Source organism: Panthera pardus, unplaced genomic scaffold (genome assembly GCF_024362965.1).
Source record: "Panthera pardus isolate Hobbes unplaced genomic scaffold, ASM2436296v1 HiC_scaffold_11, whole genome shotgun sequence".
Classification (NCBI taxonomy): Eukaryota; Metazoa; Chordata; class Mammalia; order Carnivora; family Felidae; genus Panthera; species Panthera pardus.
The window spans coordinates 76,806,507-76,825,031 of NW_026526666.1; the positions used below are offsets into that span (position 1 = coordinate 76,806,507).

General features: G+C 47.4%; 1 long non-coding RNA gene across 2 annotated transcripts in view; it reads left to right on the forward strand.

Moving 5' to 3' along the window:
* The window catches only part of LOC109255509 (uncharacterized), a 42,806-nt gene that overhangs the window by 15,662 nt on the left and 8,619 nt on the right, over positions 1-18,525 (forward strand). Inside the window, exon 3 of one of the 2 annotated variants that reach the window (XR_002075265.2) lies at positions 12,485-12,807. The exons of the other annotated variant lie outside the window; for it this stretch is intronic. This is a non-coding gene — a long non-coding RNA (uncharacterized LOC109255509). Of the gene's footprint in view, positions 1-12,484; positions 12,808-18,525 lie in introns of those variants that run through there. 2 annotated transcript variants of the gene reach the window in all.

Genomic DNA, 18,525 nt, shown 5'->3' on the forward strand with positions numbered 1-18,525 from the left:
GGCAGTGCCCCCGGCCCGGGGCCCAGGGTGGAGGCCCCTCACGGTGGCTGCCTTCGGGAAGCACGCGTGCCCGTGCACACCCACGTGCGCCAGGCAGTCGGGGGCGGGGTGGCGAGAACACTGAGTCACGCCGGCTGACCCAGCAAAGTGCTGGGAGTGTGACCGGAATGAAGGGTTGCTCTGTCTGTCTCGGAGGTGGCGTGGCAGATCAAATCACAGCGGATCAGGCGCCGAGATGTTGCCTTGCTCTGAGTGACAGAAGTTAATAATTAGTGACAATGATTGACAGATACACTCCATCTGCTGCTCCGACGCCTAGGAGCAGTTATTCCACAACTGTCTGCGGGCACAATGAACCCCCCCGGGAGCGCGGGCTGGCCCGTGATTGACAGCTGCCTCCAAGAGAGACAGGCCACTGACGGGAAAGTCGCTGTCAGCAGAAGCGCTCAGGTCCCCCCACCGCGTTCCCGGGGAGGCTCAGTCTCTGTATACATTTATTCTGTTTCATTTATCATGTCAGCCGTGGTTTTAAATAGATTACTAGCTGGCCTGTTTTTTTTTTTTTTTTTTTAACTGGAGAGTTTTCTATCGGTAAATTAGAAATATCCACGTATGTCGACGACTCCCCGGGACGCGCGTCTTCCAATACTTTGTTCTCCTGGTAGATGGAGGAGGGGAGGTGGGAGCTGGCCTGGGTTGGAGATTTCACTGATCTCCCCATTAAAATCAAAATGGAATCTTTAACCAGCAGCCCCGTAAAATGGTGCTGAGCATTTACTTGGTAAACTCGGTCTCAAAAGTCCAAACGGAAGCTCTAAAGTTCCCTGGTTTTTTTTCTCTTTCTTTCTCTTTTTTCCTTAAGAAATAAACATGTCTCTGAGGTGCCTTTCGATGACACAACTCACAGTTGCTCCTAAAACGATATTTGCATTTTTAGACTATGGGAACAATTCCTTGGCAGTTCAGAATCCCCGCTTTCTCAGGGCGAACTGTTTATTCCCTGGTGCCTTCCTGGTCAAAATCTGGAACGAACTAGCTGGGCAATCTTGACTGTGGGTTACCGTTCTATCTAGACCGAAGTCCCTGCTCCCGTTCCCTGAGTATTTTTATCCTAAATTAAAGCTCGGCCTCCGTGCGGCAGTAACCGGAGGACTGACACCTTGTAGCCCTGTTATAAATAGGAACGCAGAAATATATATGCATTTTTACTAGCGGAATTGTCATTACCTAATTGTTCCTACTTACAATTTGTTTAGCTTTCTGGAAAAATGCATTTCAATTTTGCTTCATTTAGGATCCGGCAGATAGGCTTTCCGGACCATCACTTAACTTCTCTCGCTCCTTTTGTCCCCCTGATGCTTCAGCATAATTTAAAGGACTGTCCATTGCCGTTATGAATAAAAGCCTACTTAAGTCTTGCTATTTAAAATACAGTGAACTCTGCTTATATTGATCTCATTCAGAATGTTCTCCCGCATATGATGTCCATCTCTTAAAGTATGGGTCATGTTTCCTCTTAAGATGTTTTCTTATCTTATTCCTCTAAAATGATATAAACAGTTTCAGCATTCTTGATGATTGGGTATGCGGGTAAAGAAAAGACATCCTGCTCTTTTTTAAGTTTTTAAACGATCAGGATACCAGAAAATGAAGTCATAGGGAGCACAAATGTTTGCCTCTCGTCCAGGGGTCTGTTCTCCTCCTTGTTTCTGTAACAAGATGGTACTTAGCCGACCTCAGGCGGGCCTGAGCTTGCCTCGATGGTGCCCCAGATGGTCCTAACTGCCCTGCCCCAAAGGCTTAGAGTAGGAGTGGGGTGTGGAGGGTGGTGCTGAATATCGGAGAGGAAATAACGAAGTATGATTGTCCCTTCGACTGCCCATCCCCATCCCGGAGTTAAATGTGTACCCACCTGCCCTATGATAAATGCATGCATAAGTTTGTGTGGTTGGTGTCTCTCATATCTTTTAAAAAAATTTTTTTAATGTTTATTTTTGAGAGAGAGAGAGAGAGAGAGAGAGAGGTCGTAGGTGGGGGGAGGGACAGAGAACGAGGGAGACACAGAATCTGAAGCAGGCTCCAGGCTCTGAGCTGTCAGCCCAGAGCCCGGCATGGGGCTCGAACCCACAGACTGCGAGATCATGACCTTGGATGCCTAACCAACCGAGCCACCCAGGCGCCCTCTCCTGCCCCTTCTAGAGAGACTTTGCAGAAGGTGTGTTGATGGAGCTTGTTTGTTTAGCTGTTTATTTTTGGCCCATCAGCTGGAAGGTCAGCACGCTCCATTTTCTTACTTAGACTCTGCCCCAGTTAGAGCTACAATGGCCTTAAATAGCCAGGCACTGTGCCGGTTCCAGAATGTGGTGGGGAGCACGGAGACACCCTCAGTAGCTTACCACCTGTTGAGGGACTGGACCAGCAAACAGGGATTAGACATCTCATGACCGATGCTGAGATGAGAAGGAACAAGTGCCGATGGAACCTGGAGGAGAGGGGCCCCCTCTGGGTGTGGGGGTCAAGGAAGCTTTCCAGGAAGAAACTACTGAAGGGGAAAGCAGTAGGAGCCCCGGGGTGCTTCGGGCACCAGGAATGGCGCGTGGCAAGGATCTAGACAAAGCTCGGCGTGGTCACCACACGCCGCTGGAGCAGGTCACATCGTCTGGGCCTTCTCTGTCACGTCGAAGAGCGTGGACTTCATGGTAAGGATTTGCGCTTCAGGAAGATCTCTGTGTGGTGATCTGCGGAAGGGCTTGGAGGCGGTGGGAGACGGGAGGCAAGGAGTGGGTAGGAGGCTGTCGGCCCAGGTTAGGGCAGCCGCAGAAAGGAGCTGTGCAGACAGATGGCAGAGGCCTCTGGGAAGTGGACTCCATAGACTTTGGCGACGGGGCTGAGGCGAAGTGTCGCACACTGTAACTCGGCTGACCGGGTGGATGGCGGGATGTTCTTTGAATGAGGAACTTACGAGAAGGAGCACGTTGGCGTGGGAGAATGATGGCGCGTTAAACCTCGGACTGGTTTGGGTTTCATGGCTGCAGTCAAGGCTGGCTTTGTGGGTTAGCAACCTTGGGCAGTCGCCCTGCGCTCAGAAGGGTTCTGCACTTGGTTCAATGCTCTGCTGCCATGGTCTTGAAATTCACACTAAAGTTGGAGCGAGGGGCCCCGTGTTTTCATTTGGCACAGGTCCTGTGTACAGCTCATCCAGGCTGAAAAGTCAGGGAAGCAGCTTGCTTCCCCGGGTGGAGACAAAGGGGTCCGGGAGGCTCCAGCACAGGGAGAGGTATTTAACACCCAGGGAGGGGACTGGCTCAGGAGGGAGAACATGAGGGAAGAGAATCCACGGTAGGACCCTGTGACACACAGCCTTTTAGGGACAGGACCGAAGGGGGAAGAACCTCCAAATGCAAAGACCCCGTGACCTTTTGCCGTGTTTTGCCTTGGAGGTGGAGCGTGCAGTGAGCCATTGCCTCAGGTCTGAGGCGTGTCTGGCTGTGTCTCAGGTTATCAGCTAAATGCAAACTCAATCAGTGAGTGCAAAAGAATCTTACCAACAACTATCTATGAGTCATGATAGACATTTGTAACTTTCTCCAGGTTCCAAAGTATTTTCATTCATTCCTTCAGCAGCTATTTAGATATTTACTGAGCACCTACTATATGCCAGGCACTGCGCTGGGTGCTAGGGATGCATCAGTGAACAAAGGACACAAAGACCCTGCCCTCGAGGAGCTTACATTCTAAGGAGGCGACACGAACAGTAAATAATAAACATGATATGTAGGTTAATCGTATAATAGATTAGGGGGGACTGCAGTAGCCACTTAGGTTGTCCGTGCTTGGTAACATTTACCAACTGGCTAAACACCATCATGGGTGGGTTACATAAGGAGAATTCTCCACCGGCCACCCACCTTATCATTTGTGAATTCATCTCCCCACTAGCTCTTCTTGGTGACAGTAATAATGTCCCCTTCTTATTAAGTCCTTACTGCACACTGGATATTATGCTAAGAGCTTTACTTGCATCGTCACATATAATCCCACCAGCCGCTCCAAGAGGTAGGTACTATTTCTATTCTTCTTTTACAAGCGCTCCGGCGGAGCCTTGGCGGGATGAGGTAACTTGCGCTCAGTCATGGGTAGTGAGTGGTAGAGAGCCTGGACTTAAATCCAAGTACGTCTGGTTCTCCCACCCAGGTTTTTAACCACTGGCAGAGCAAAAGTTTTTCTTTTTCCTTTTAAAGGAGAACATTGAAAACTAGTAATGGAGACAAAGTATGGCTTGTCGCTTTCCCAAACCCTACAAGCACTTTTTTTTTTTTCTTTTTAAGGTGGAGTCTATTCCTGCTGGGAATAGCAGCCATCAGTTTAAGTAGCAGAGCGCAGCTAATGCCTAACGTGACAGAGGCTCAGAGCCAAAGGCCTTGATAAGGTGTTTGGTTCAAAGGCACTTTGAGGCTGCGTGAAGCGGAAAGCTACAAAGCCCTGGGACAGAGCCCCTCACTACCCTGTGGGCTGTGATGTCCCTGTTTGGAGGGGATTTATGCATCTGTGTCAAATGCACGGTGTGTGCAAGGTTTTCCCGGGCTTCACTGTCATCAAAAGTGCCAAGAGAATTACTGACTCAAAATAATCATAACAGCCACCACTTATCGAGTGCTCCTGTGCCGGGACTGGCTAAGAGCTTTATGTAATTACCTCCTTTAATCCTCATAAGAGCTGGTGGGAGAACAGAGGTAGGTAGGTCCTGTGAAGTAGGCACAATTACAATCCCCAGTTGAGATACAACAAGCTCGAGACTTGCTCAGGGACATTGGAGATGACCCGCTAAGGGTGACGGTGTCTAGGTGGTGGAGATGGGATTTGAACCCGGGAAGGGCTGCTGTCTTAGCCACCGCCCTGTGAGACCTGCCGCAGGCCCCGGAGACGCTTGGAGGTCGCCGAGGCTAACGAGGCCAGAGCGGAGCAGGGGCCTGTTCAAGGTTGGGAAGCAAGCCTCGGGCAGAACGGGGGCAAGAATCAAAGTGTCCTGACCCCTTGTCTACACCCTTTCAACATGCTGTCGAGCTTCTCTAACAGCTTGTGCAGCAGGGATTCCTAAAACTGACCTAGAGGAAAAATTGAGGAGAGTTCTATTCCTAAAACACTTCTGTAGCTCTATATGCAATTAGCCATTATTACTCAGAGAGCTTGGCTTTGACCCTGCCCGCTGCCCTGCATTTCTCAGCTGTTGTCGATGACCTCGTCTACGTCGTCATGAGCTCATCTTTGTTGAGAGGCAGTGGTGTGCTCAGCCAGTGAACCTTCCACCCTGTGTGCACCATGTCGTTCCCAGCAGGGAATCTCTTTGGGGCTCCAGCGACCAGGCCCAGAGATACGGTTCTAAAACAGGCCACCGCTTCTGTGCTGCTTTGTCACTGCGAATGTGCACACTGCCAACAGCAGCCAGTGTTTATTGGCGGTTGACTATGTTTCAGGCTTTCTATAGAACGCTGTTTAATCTTTACAACTGCCTTTGGAGGAAGTATCTATTTTAACCCCATTTTACAGTTGAAGAAACTAAGGCCCAGAGAGACGATGACACTTGCCCTAAAACATGGCCGGGAAGCAGCAGATTCAGATCTTGGCCCTCTGGGGTTTGTATGACTTAAGAGTCTGTACTTTGCCCCTTGACTCTTTTTTTTTAATTTTATTAAAACAATTTTCTTAAAAAAATAAATCTGTATTTATTTTTGAGAGAGAGAGAGACACAGAGTGAGAGCAGGGGAGGAACAGAGAGAGAGGGAGACGCAGAATCTGGAGCACGCTCCAGGCTCCGAGCTGTCAGCACAGAGCCCGACTCGGGGCTTGAACCCACGAACCATGAGACCGTGACCTGAGCTGATGTCGGACGCTCAGCCGACTGAGCCTCCCAGGCACCCCACCCCTTGACTCTTGACTGTACTTTTGGGAAGGTTGTCCCAGATTCTGGGGGAAAATCTAGGGAGCCATTTTTCTTGCACGTGGCTCACCTTGTTCTTTGGACACGAGGCCAAGGCTCCTCCATGCCCTTGAACAAGGACAAGCTGATGCGCCCGAATTGTCCACCTCAACACCTGAAGATGACTGAACTGAATTGCCAAGCTCGCGCTCCTATACCTCAGTTAAGTGACCTTATGTCTTCTCCTGGAACACCCAGCAGCTACTATTTAAGGCCCTTGCATGTGGTGGGCACTGAAGCAGTTACTGGGGATGGTGACAAGGTTCACGCTCCCTGCTTTCCCGCAGCTCATAGCCTGGTGTGGAAGACAGACAATGAAACAAGTAGTTTCAATATTGCGGGGTGAGTACAACAATGAGGCAAGGACAGACTGCTCAGAGGCACACAGCAAGGAAATTGAACCCAGCCTGGGGGGTGTCATCAGGGAAGGCTTCCTGGAGGAGGTGAGGTTGAAGCTGATTCCTAAAAAAAAGTTAGGCCAAGAAGGGATGGAAGAATGTTATAGGGAAAAACCTGGGGTGAGAGAAGATGGGGGGCTCCTTTTGAGACAGTCCATTCCATCTTTGCTGTATCTTTGCATGTCTTAGCTTGCCTGGGGTCATACACCTAGGAGGTCAAACTGTTTGTCTCCGGAGACAACGCTTCTAGCTTCTCTACTCCATGTGCCCTTTCTTCCTCTGGAGGTTGTTGTGTCTGCCCGTGATGCCTGGGACTGTTGCTGCTGTCTTGGCACCATGAGGGGAGCCAGCCCGAGGGCAGATTCACTGAGAGGGCACAGCAGAGAGATATAAAGAACCTGAGTTCTTTTTTTTTTTTTAATTTGTTTAAATGTTTATTTATCTTTGAGAGAGAGAGAGACAGAGCACGAACAGGGGGAGGGGCAGAGAGAGGGAGACACAGAATCCAAAGCAGGCTCTAGGCTCTGAGCTGTCAGCACAGAGCCTGACGCAGGGCTCAAACCCACAAACCGTGAGACCATGACCTGAGCCAAAGTCGGAAGCTTAACCGACTGAGCCACCCAGGCACCCCAAGAACTGAGTTCTTGGTGCCATCATGTAGTTTCTGAGTCAGCCAGCCCTGGACTCTGGCTCGCCTCTGCTGCCCTCAAGTGACACAGTGCTCGAGAGCATAGGCGTACCTGCCTGCTCTGCCCCTCGATGGTCATGTGACTTTGGGCACGGTAACTTCTCTGAGTCTCAGCTTCCTCATCTCTAAGATAGGGATCATAATAATTGATAATAGTTGTACTTACCCAGCAAGTGACGTTGTGAGGAGTACATGTGTTAATGCATGTCACGAGCTTACAATAATGCCTGGCCTTAGGAAGTGCCAACAGATGGAAGCTATTAATATTGCCAACACATATTTCCGTAGTCGGCTCACACTCCCAGCCTTTTTGAAGCTCTCAATTAATAACAGAGAGACTCGGGCTAATCACAGTGCAGGTTGATCAGCTCTGTGATAGAGCCCAGAACGGGGAGCAGTTAACTTTTGCAGGAGGGAGCAGGTGAAGGTCCATCGAGGCCATGTGTTTGAGCAAGGGCCTGAAACATGAGTAGAAGTTTGATGGCAAAGAGGAGGAGGAGAGGTGTCCGTGGCGGTGGGCGCAGCCTGAGCAGGGCATTGAAGCCTTTCAAGGGCTTGGTAAAGGGCAAGTAGCTGGTGCGATTAGGACGTCACGTGTGGCCGCATGTGGAAACGGGGGTTGGGGCTGGGTGTGGAAGGCCTTGAGTGCCAGACTAAGGGGTTGGTCCCAAACAGGGTCCATGGGATCATAGTCCTGAAACAAGGGTTCTGTGGCGGTCAGGTCAGGGATGGAAGGGCTGCACACATCACAGTCCCAGCAATGGCCGGCGCTCATTAGCATAATAAGGGCTCTGACAAGTCCTGTAGGAAAACCTGTCTGACTTGGTTTCACCCAGTGTTTTACAAACTTATTCGCAACAAGGAGCCCTTTATTTACCCAACAGCCATTGCTGCAGGTCACGCTTTGGGGGATGCAGTTCCAGACGCTGGGGAGCTGACAAAAGGTTTGAAGCATGGGAGTGAGGGGGTCAATTCTGTGTTTTCCAAAGATTCCTCCTAATGATTTAAACAATAACAGGTCAAATTAAGTCAGAAGTAAGCTGTTTCAAAGAATTGGCTTGCTCGGCTGAGGATCTTTAATTTTAAATGGGTGACTTCTCTCGGCTGTGTCCCTCTCTGAAAGTCTTCTACCTTTCAAGTATCCAAAGCAGAAAAACTTCCTGCCACGTACTGTAGTTTTCCTTCTGACCTTTTTGCTCTGGTTCTTTAAAGCTGAAGGTTAGATAATTCAGGGGGCTCAGCACTTGGATTGACACTTGAAAGCTGCTGTGATGCTTTTTTGGGGGTTAGAGGTTAGAGTCACTGGAGCTGCAGTCTGACTTGAAAAAATTTTTGAAGTTTTTAATTTTCATTCCTTTCTCCTCTCCTCTCCTCTCCTCTCCTCTCCTCTCCTCTCCTCTCCTCTCCTCTCCTCTCCCCTTCTCCTTTCCTCCTCTTTCTCCTCCTCCTCCTTCTTAACATAAGGGACAGTTGAAAACGATGCTTTCCAACTTGGCAACTCCTGCTGAAGGCAGAACATATGATAAACATGCCCCTTTGGAAGACTTTGGCTGAGGTTGGGATGTCTCAACTGCTGGGCAGTGGGGAGGGGGACTTATGAAAAATACAGATTCCAGGGAATCTGCATTTTGGGTGATTTGGATCCACAGTAAAGTTGAAAACTACAGTTGGAAAACTTCAGATGTTACACATCCGACTTACAGATACTCTCTAGGTGAGAACGTCTCTTCCTTATTCATGTCCCCTCCCTGCTGCCCATCTGTCCAGCCTCCAGCCCCAGGGTGCTCCCCTAGGATGGGCCCTATCCCAGACCACACAGACTCTGGTCCCACCCCCTGGATCTCTACTCCCCTTCCCTGCTCTCTCACCCCCCTGCTGTAGCCAATGTCCTTGCTCCTAGGGTGGTGAGGAAGGAGGCTCAGGTGCAGGAGCAAGGACTTGGGGTGAGGGAGGTGGTGGTGAGCATTTTCAGGGACTAATGTCATCGGTGCTGGTCCAGCCCCGGGGTGCTCTAAGTGGTTTCACGTTATGGGTATCTGACTCCCATATAGCTTCTGCCCTAGGAATGGCCACGGGGAAATTTTCTCTGTTTGGGATCTCACGAGCTCCTCTTCCCTTCTGGCTATATCCTTCTCCCCTTGCTTTTTTTTTTTTTTTTTTTTTTTAAACCTTTTCATCACTGCAATATTGCTTTTTTTCTCTACACTGTGACAGATCACCTCCCGGGGCTAAGTCACTGGTGACAACACTGGTGACAACAAATCCTTATGACTATTCTCATCTTCCACCCCAGTTCTGCTCTTAAAAGAAATATCCTATCTTCTGCCACACCAGGATCCCCACTTAGGAGGCCTTATCTTGGTCCTTCTCCAGGAGAGCCATCCCAGCTCTTGGGAGAAAAAGCTCCAGGCTGGGTTAACTACTAAAGAGATCAGTAATACCTTCCCCACTGGGAGGTGTTGGTGCCCTGGAGCTTTTGGTCTCTGTCTTAGCTGGGGCTCTCATAACAAAACACCAGAGACCGAGTGGCTTAAACAACAGGAAGTTGTCACAACAGTTCTCACTGTTTTGGGGACTGGAGAGTCCACCATCACGGTGCCAGCAGGGTCGATGTCTGGCTAGGGCTCTCTCCCTGGGTTGTAGATGGCCACCTTCTTGCTGTGTCTTCACACGGCCCTTTGTCAGTATGTGTACATGGAGAGAGAGAGGGAGAAAGCTTTTGGTGTCTCTCTCTTTTTAAAAAAAATTTTATGTTTATTTTTGGGAGACAGAGAGAGACAGAGCATGAGTGTGGGGTGGGGGGGGAGCAGAGACAGAGGGAGACACAGAATCTGAAGCAGGTTCCAGGCTCTGAGTTGTCAGCACAGAGCCCGACGCGGGGCTCGAACCCACGAGCCATGAGATCATGACCTGAGATGAAGTTGGACACTTAACTGAGCAAGCCACCCAGGCACCCCTAGCCACATGACCTTATAAATATTATATATATTAGTCAGGGCTTCTGATTGTGAGCAACAGAAAGGAACTGTGGCTGCTGTGAGCAAAAAGTACATCTACTGAAAGGCCATTGGAGCCTACATGGGATCTGGGAGACCAGGCTGGGAAAAGAGGTGGGACTTTGTAGTAGGAACTGTAGTGAAGGTCAGGCCTTGGTGAGAGTCTCAGCCTCACACACACTAGCCACCACCATGACTTTGATCTGGGAATGTGCCTTCCTTCGTTGAGACACTTGCTTGAGCTTTAAAGAATCAGGAATGAGGGTCTGATAGGCCGAACTTAAAATCATATGCCTGCCTTGGGAAGTGGGTGAAGATGCCAAGGTTTTCAATGACCCGACCCTCTCTTCCCCAGCTCAGTCCTCAGGTCAGGGCTGCAGTGGATTGGGAATTAGCCTCCTGCCGAGTTGATAGGAGGACTCTATTATTAAAAAGGAGATCTGGGTACTTTTTGGGAAGAAGGTGGATAGTTGGATTTCAAGCCACAAAGCAATAAATATGCAGTATTCCATTTGTTTGCAGAAAGCTCCAGATTTGTACCTTTAGCTCTGGGCTCTTCCCTGAGGCCCAGCGTCCCTAGGATATCTGATAACCACCTTGGACTTAACATATCTGAACTAAAACATTTGATTCTCTTGCTCTTGCCCAAATCATTCATGCCCACCCCCACCATCTTCCCCATCTAATTCCACCATTTGCTTAATTTCTCAGACCAGAACATGAGGAGTCACCTCTGATTCCTTGCTTGCTCTTGCTTACTACATCTGTCCATTGGTAGGTTCTGTAGGCTCTACCCAAAAGATAGCTGTGTATTTTCCACTTCTTGTCATCCCCATTGTTTTGTTTGTTTTTTAAAGTTTATTTATTTTGAGAAGGGGGGTGCGGTAACAAGAAGGGTAGGGGCAGAGAGAGAGGGAGAGAGAGAATCCCAAGCAGGCTCCTCACTGTCAGCACAGAGCCCAGTGTGGGGCTCTATCTCACAAACCATGAGATCACGACCTGAACTGAAATCGAGCCAGATGCCCAACTGACTGAGCCACCCAGGCGCCCCATCATCCCCATTGTTACTACTCACATCCAAACAACTACTATCTCTCATTGGACCACCTCAGTAGCTTCTAACCTGGATTTCTTGGTCTCTTCATGCTCCCCTATAATCCGTTCTCTATGAAGTGCACTCTAAGGCATTGATCATATCAGGACTGTCTCATAAACTCCAAGCTTTTGGCCATGGCTTCAAGGATCTCTTCCTGATCTGGCCCTTCTCCATTTCTCCGACTTCTTTTCACACTGCCTTTCCCCACCCACCCTCCTATTCGTTGCTCTCCAACCGTGCCAGTCTTCTTTCCATACCTGTAATATGCAGCCTCGGCCTGGCTCAGTCCTTGACTCCTGCCATTGTCTCTGGAATGCTCTTACTCCAAATCTTGGCAGGGCCCCTTTTCATCATGCAGATCTAGAATCAAATGTTGCCTCCTCAGAAAGTCTTCCTCTGACCACCCAACCAAAGGTGCTCCCCATCTGTACTTTCTATCATATTACTGTTTTGTCACCTTATGGCACCTATCATTATCAGAAATTATCTTATTTATAGTTTACTTTGGTTATCTGCCTCAAATTAAAATATAGACTCACCCAGAGCCGGATTCTTGTCTGTTCACTGCCATGTTCCCAACTGCCTAGGAGAGTGTCTGACACATGGTGGGCACTCAGTTGCTATTGATTATTTGTGAATGATGGTCCGGAGCCCTCCAAGCCAAGGGTCCCACTTAGGGCGAAGCCCCATGTGTGTAAGGGGGGGATGGATATGGCAGCAGCCCAGAGGGTGCAGCCCCAGTCTCTATCCAGCCATATACCAATAGCCCCACCTGGACACTGTCCCCTCAGTGCTTCCCCGCCAGCGAATGGCCCCATGGTCTCCATGTTTGCCCAAACTTGAAGACCAGGTGTGACTTTTTAATTCCCCATTCCCCACATCTAATCAATCACAAAGTCCTGAAAATCAATAAAAAGACAAATAACCCAACAGAAAATCAGATTAAAGCTGTAAACAGGCAGATCACAGAAGAGAAATACAAATGGCTATAACCACATGAAAAGATGCTCAACCTCATGAGAAAGGGCTCAGTAAAATGAACTTTCTCTTACCCCCTCAAGACGGATAGAAATTTACAAAAATAGGTAAAATATCTAGTGTTGGGAAGGGTTGAGGAAATGAGTGCTCTCATGTACTGTGGGGGTAATACGAGCGGGTTGAGCCTCTTTGGAGAACCACTTAGCAGCCTCCATCAAAAATCGAAATGCATGGCGAGCATGGTGCAACGGGGAGCAGCTCTTCCTGGCTCCCTAGGGAGCATCTGGAGGAGACAAAATATCCCAAAAGGCATAAGAAGGATCTAATCCAGAGGTCTTCCTTCCCTTACAGCCAGCCAGTTGAAGAAGGATCTAGTTTCTTTGGAGACTTGTTTGGTTTGAGTGTTCTTCCTCCACCTCTGTCCGCTGAAAATCAACACATCCTGAAGTTGGAGATGGGGGAAGACCCTGAACTCACCTCCTGCCGTGGACACACCAAATCCATAGCTATGTCTAGAACAGTTGTCTCTGAAAAAGACCTGAAAGCTAGCTGCGTAGCTCCTCCACAGCAAAGGATAAAAAGGCCACACTGAGATGGATAGAAAAGACAGAGATATGGTCTTGCTAAAGACCCCACTCCCAGTGCAGTGACCCATAAGCACAAGGGATCCCACAAATATGGTGCATATCCCTGAGAAGAGGATTTGACCCCCACACTAGGCACCCCAACCCTTTGGACCTACCCTGGAGAGAGAAGTTTTCTGAACATCCGGCTTTGAAAACCAGTGAGACTTATATCCAGGAGACCCAAGAGGTTGTAGGAAACTGAGACTCTGCTCCTGAAGGACTCAGACACAGACCCACTTGTCCTGGAACCCCGTACAAAAGTAGCAGGTTGGAAAATGCCTAGACCATATGTGAAGGAGACTCATTGGCTAAGCTTGAAGTATCTGCCAGAGGGCCAGGGGTCTGTTGGAACTCTCTCTGGGGAAGGAGGCTCTGGTGGGTTCCATTTTTGCACTCTCTCTTCTACTTTGCTAGTGGACACCATTTTTGCACTCTACCTTTATCTTGCTAGTGCCATTTCCCCTGGCCCAGTTCTGTCCTGTGGTCCCACCCTTCTAAAGCTGGTGGGTTGGCTCACCCTGACCCAGTACACCCCCGTGTGAGGCTGCTCCACCAACCTGGTGGGCAGATGTGGCCCCACTACTGCTGACAAGTGCATGCCGTCCACACAGGGGATGTCCCTTGAATGCTTGGCTCTGATGGCCAAGGGGGCTTGCATTTCTGGGCCCCATGGGACTGAAGCAATTGGATAGACAGTTTTGGGCAAGGGAGCACCACAGGGCACTGAACAGACAGCAGACTGAAACACATTCCCAGTTTTCCTGTGATCACTCCTTCAAGACTGGGAGAGACAGCCATTTCACCTAATGCATAGAAAGAGACACAGAGAGTCAAGCAAAATGAGGAAACAGGAAGATGTTCCAAATGAAAGAATAAGATGAAACTCCAGAAAAAAACCTTAATGAAATGGAGATAAGTAATTTACATGGTAAAGAGTTCAGAGTAATGGTCATAGAGACGCTCATTGATCTTGGGAGAATGAACACAGAGAGAACTTCAACAAAGAGACGGAAAATAGAAGAAAGTAGGAAACATAAATCTCAGAGCTGAGGAATACAATAACTGAAATGAAAAATAACACTGGTGGGATGCAACAGCAGACTAGATGAAACAGAATATGGGATCAGTGACCTGGAAGGCAGGGCAGTGGAACTCACCCAAAACGGAGCAATAAAAAGAAAAAAAGAATTAAGGAAAGTGAAGATAGCTTAAGGGACATATAAACAACATCAAATGAACCACATTTGCATAATAGGGGCCCAGAAGGAGAAGAGACAGAAAGAGACAGGACACTTATTTGAAGAAATGATGTCTGCAAACTTCCTTAACCTGGGGAAGAAAACAAGACATCCAGATCCAGGAAGCCCAGAGTTCCAAATAAAATGAACCCAAAGAGAATCATACTAAGACACATCATTAAAATGTCAAAGTTAAAGCATCTTAAAAGCAAAAAGAGAAAAACAACTTATAACATACAAGGGAACCCAATAAAATAATCAGCAGACTTTTTAGCAGAAACTTTGTAGGCCAGAAGGGAGTGACATGATGTATTTGAAGTGCTGAAAGCAAGACTTACAATCAAGAATACTCTACCCAGCAAGGTCATCATTCAGAATTGAAGGAGAGAAAAAAGTTTTCCAGATAAACAAAGACCCAAGGAGCATATCATCACTAAAGCAGCCTTATAGGAAATGTTAAAGGGACTTCTTTAAGCTGAAAAGAAAGGGCAGTAAGTAGTAACAAAAAATATATATATGAAAGTAAAAATCTCACTGGCAAAGGTAAAATATATGGTAAAGGTAGTGGACTAATCACTTATAAAGCTAGCATACAAAAGTAATAAAAATAACTATAGCTACAGGGGTGCCTGGGTGGCTCAGTCAAGTGTCCAGCTTCAGCTCAGGTCATGAGCTTGCAGTTCATGGGTTTGAGCCCCATGTCGAGCTCTGTGCTGACAACTCAGAACCTGGAGGCTGGATCTTGCTTCAGATTCTGTGTCTCCTTCTCTCTCTCCTCCTTCCCTGGCTCGCACTCTGTCTCTCCCTCTCTAAAAAAAAAAAAAAAAAAAAAAAAAAAAAAAAAAAAAAAAAAATTAAAAAATTTTAAAAAATAACTGTAAATACAGCAATTAAAGGGTATACACAGAATAAAAAGATGTAAAATGTGACATCAAAAACAAATGTGGGAGAGTGGGAATAAAAATGTAGAGTTTTATTTTATTATTATTATTATTATTTAAATGTTTATCTGTTTTGAGAGAGAGAGTGCACAGACACATGCACGCAAGCACGGGAGGGGCAGAGAGAGAGAGGGAGAGAGAGAATCCTAAGCAGGCTCTGCACTGTCAGTGCAGAACCCAATGCAGGGCTCGGATTTCATGAACTGTGAGATCATGACCTGAGCCAAAATCAAGAGTCAGACACTCAACTGACTGACCCATCTAAAAAATGTAGAGTTTTAGAATGTACACACACACACACACACACACACACACACACACACTTAAAATTACTTAGCCATATAAAAGAATGAAATCTTATCATTTGTGACAACATGGACGGACCTTGAGGGTATTATTATACTAGGTGAAATAAGTCAGACAGAGAAAGACAAATACTGTATTATTTCACTTTATGTGGAATCTAAAAAACAAAACCAATGAACAAACAAAAAAAGCCAAACCAAACTCATAGATGCAGAGAATAGATTGGTGATTGCTGGGGGTGGGGTAGGGGGATGGGAAGGTGTAAGCAAAATAGGAGAAGGGGACCAAGAGGTACAAATTTCCAGTTATAAAAGAAATAAGGCATGGGGAGGTGCTGTACCGCCTGGTGACTTTAGTTAACAATATTGGATTGCATATTATGTAACTTTATATGATGTCAGGAGGAAAGTAGACTTAGTGTGGTTACCATTTCACAGCGTATCCAAATATTCAGTCATTATGTCGTACACCTGAAACTAATGTTATATGCCAATTACATATACCGCAATAAAAAAGGTGGAAATGCAAAGAAGAATTAAAATAAAATAAAAATGCACACCCTGCAACTTGCCCATGCCACCTGTACTTATCTTTCCCAGAGCAATACTTAGGGAATAATCAGAGAGCAAAGATGGTCACTGCAACATGGTTCATAAAAGCAAAAACTTTGGAACAACCTAAGTACTCACCAAACAGAGGTATAGTTAAACAAGTTGGGTACTTCCCTCTTATGGTCAGTAGCCAGTGCTACAGTGGTTTAAAAAAGAGTAAGATACATCTTTAAATATTGATGTGAAAATGCATCCAAGAAATGCAAGACACATTGTTAAGTAAATCACACAGGTTGCAAGGGTGCCTGGGTGGCTAAGTCAGTTGAGCGTCTAACTCTTCATTTTGGCTCAGGTCAGCATCTCAGGGTTGTAGGATTGAGCTCTGTGTCAGGCTCTTTGCTTAACCTGGAGCCTGCTTAAGATTTTTTTTCTCTCTCTCCCTCTGCCCCTTGTCCTGTTTGCACTCCCTCTCTCTAAAAATAAACAAACCAAAAACACGGGTTGCAGAATGTATTGACAGTATGATCTTATTTATGTTAAATAACCACACAATGTATATTTATACTAATAGCTAATATTCACTTATTAAGTAATAATAACTGGTAATATTTACACAGTGCTTACTCTGTTCCAGGCACTGGTCTAAGTGATTTAGTTACACTAACTCATCTATTCCTCATAATAACTCTTTTTTTTTAAAGGTTTTTTCTTTTCTTTTCTTTTTTTTTTTTTTTTGAGAGAGAGAGGGAGAGAGAGAGGGAGAGAGAGAGAGAGAGAGAGAGAGAGAGGTAGGACCAGAAAAAGAGGGAAAGAATCCCAAGCAAGAGAGCCTGATACAGGGCTTGAATTTACCAACAGTGAGATCATGACCTGAGCTGAGATTAAGAGTTGGACACTTAATTGACTGAGCCACCCAGGCACCCCTCCTCATAACTCTATGAGGTAGATACAATAGTGAACATCAGCCCCACTGCTAGATGAGGAAATTGAGGCACAGAGATGTTAAGCGATTTGCCTAAAACTGCATAGCTAATAGGTAATGGAGTTGGGATTGAAAACCAGATTGACTACATCTTTTAACTATTGCACTGGTGTAACAGGCACTGTGAGAAGCACTTGGTATATTTTTGTTGGTATTCTCCTATTTATAGAGATAAGAAAACTGAGCTACAGAGAGGTAAAACAGTTCACCCAGAGTCACCTGGCTTGTGAGTAGAGTCAGATCTGAACCCAGATGTCTTACATCAGCACCTGGGTTCTTAACCACTACCCTCTCAGTAGTTACAAAGATTTATGACAAAAGTCTAACTTCCAAACAATTGAGAAGAACGAAGGGTAAAAAGAGATTGTGTCTTTTTCCTCCTCCCCATTTTTCCTTTCTGTCTTAGAATTCTGGAGGGAGCCAGGTCAGGCGGGACAGACATTTGCCGCCTCAGCCGGGCAGAGGTGGGGCTGGGGCTGAGACTGGAGGCTGGGGTCAGAGTAGACCTAGTTGGTCCTGGACCTGGAAGGACTGTCTGTTGGTGGCTGCCCACAGTGGGAGGGGCCTTGTCAGTGTGATTGGAGCCCTGGGGGACCTGGCAGGTTGGGCAGGTGGTTGATACAGAAACACCATGGGATCCGGGAAGTGGGTGAGAATATGACTGTCCAGTGAGGCCAAAGAGGGATCTTCAGGGAGACCAGTGAAGGCCCCTATGCCTCAGCTTTCCTCAGGGAAGCTTCTAGAAAAGGCAAAGAAATGGATTCTTCCATAGAGCCTCCAGAAGGAACCAGCCCTACTTACATCTTGCCCTTAGCCTCGTGGAACTGACTTCAGACTTCTGGCCCCCAGAGCTCTGAGGGAATGAATTCGTGTTGTGTTAAGCCATCAAGAATGTGTGGTCAGTTATTAGAGCTGCTGTAGGAATTGAATACAATCCGTCTTTTAGGTGCCTCTTCAGTTTTTCCTCTTTTGCCCCATTCTTGCTTCCCCTCACGGTCTCATCCTTCATCTCCTGCCTCGCCTTTGTGATTCGGCACAGCCATTCTTAACCTGGGGTCCACGTACTCACTCGCTTCCTCCCTGCTCGATTTTTATGACTAGTTTCAGAAGGTCTGTGAACCCCCTGGAATTCAGAGCAATATTTGCCACGCACACCTGTGCTCATGTGTATCTCCTGGAGACAGGATCTACAGGTGGCCCTAAGCAGGTTCTCATGCCCCCAAGGCAATGACATGCTGGTGACAGGTTCTTGTTCCCAGCACGCATCATGCTGCTTCACCCAGCACCTTACTCCATGTTCCATCCACCTGCAGTGCCCTTCCCCCAGAATTCTTTCATTCCATTCATGTCTCTGCTCTGTGCCCCCTCCTCAGAGAGGACCCCGGGGGGAAGCAGTGAACAGGAGGACCCTCCCTCCCCTGCCCGCCCCCCCGGAACACAGGTAAGAACTCTTCACTCCTCCCTCCTGAATCTGTGAACCCCAAGGGAGGGACCTGGGGGGCTAGAGTTCAAGGTATTTTCCCAAAGGACAACATTTTCCTCCCTAAGAGAAATTCTGGCGTCAGCCGCTAGATAATAATTTCCCCACCTCATTACCTAAACCATAAACCTGGACGAAATAAATGTTACAATGCTGGTATTAGAGCTCTGCTTTGGAAGCGAAGAGAATTGGGTGATTAGTTCCAACCTGGGGAATTATGGCAAGTCCACGGAAGAAATGTCATTTGAGCCATTTCTCATTGGAGAAC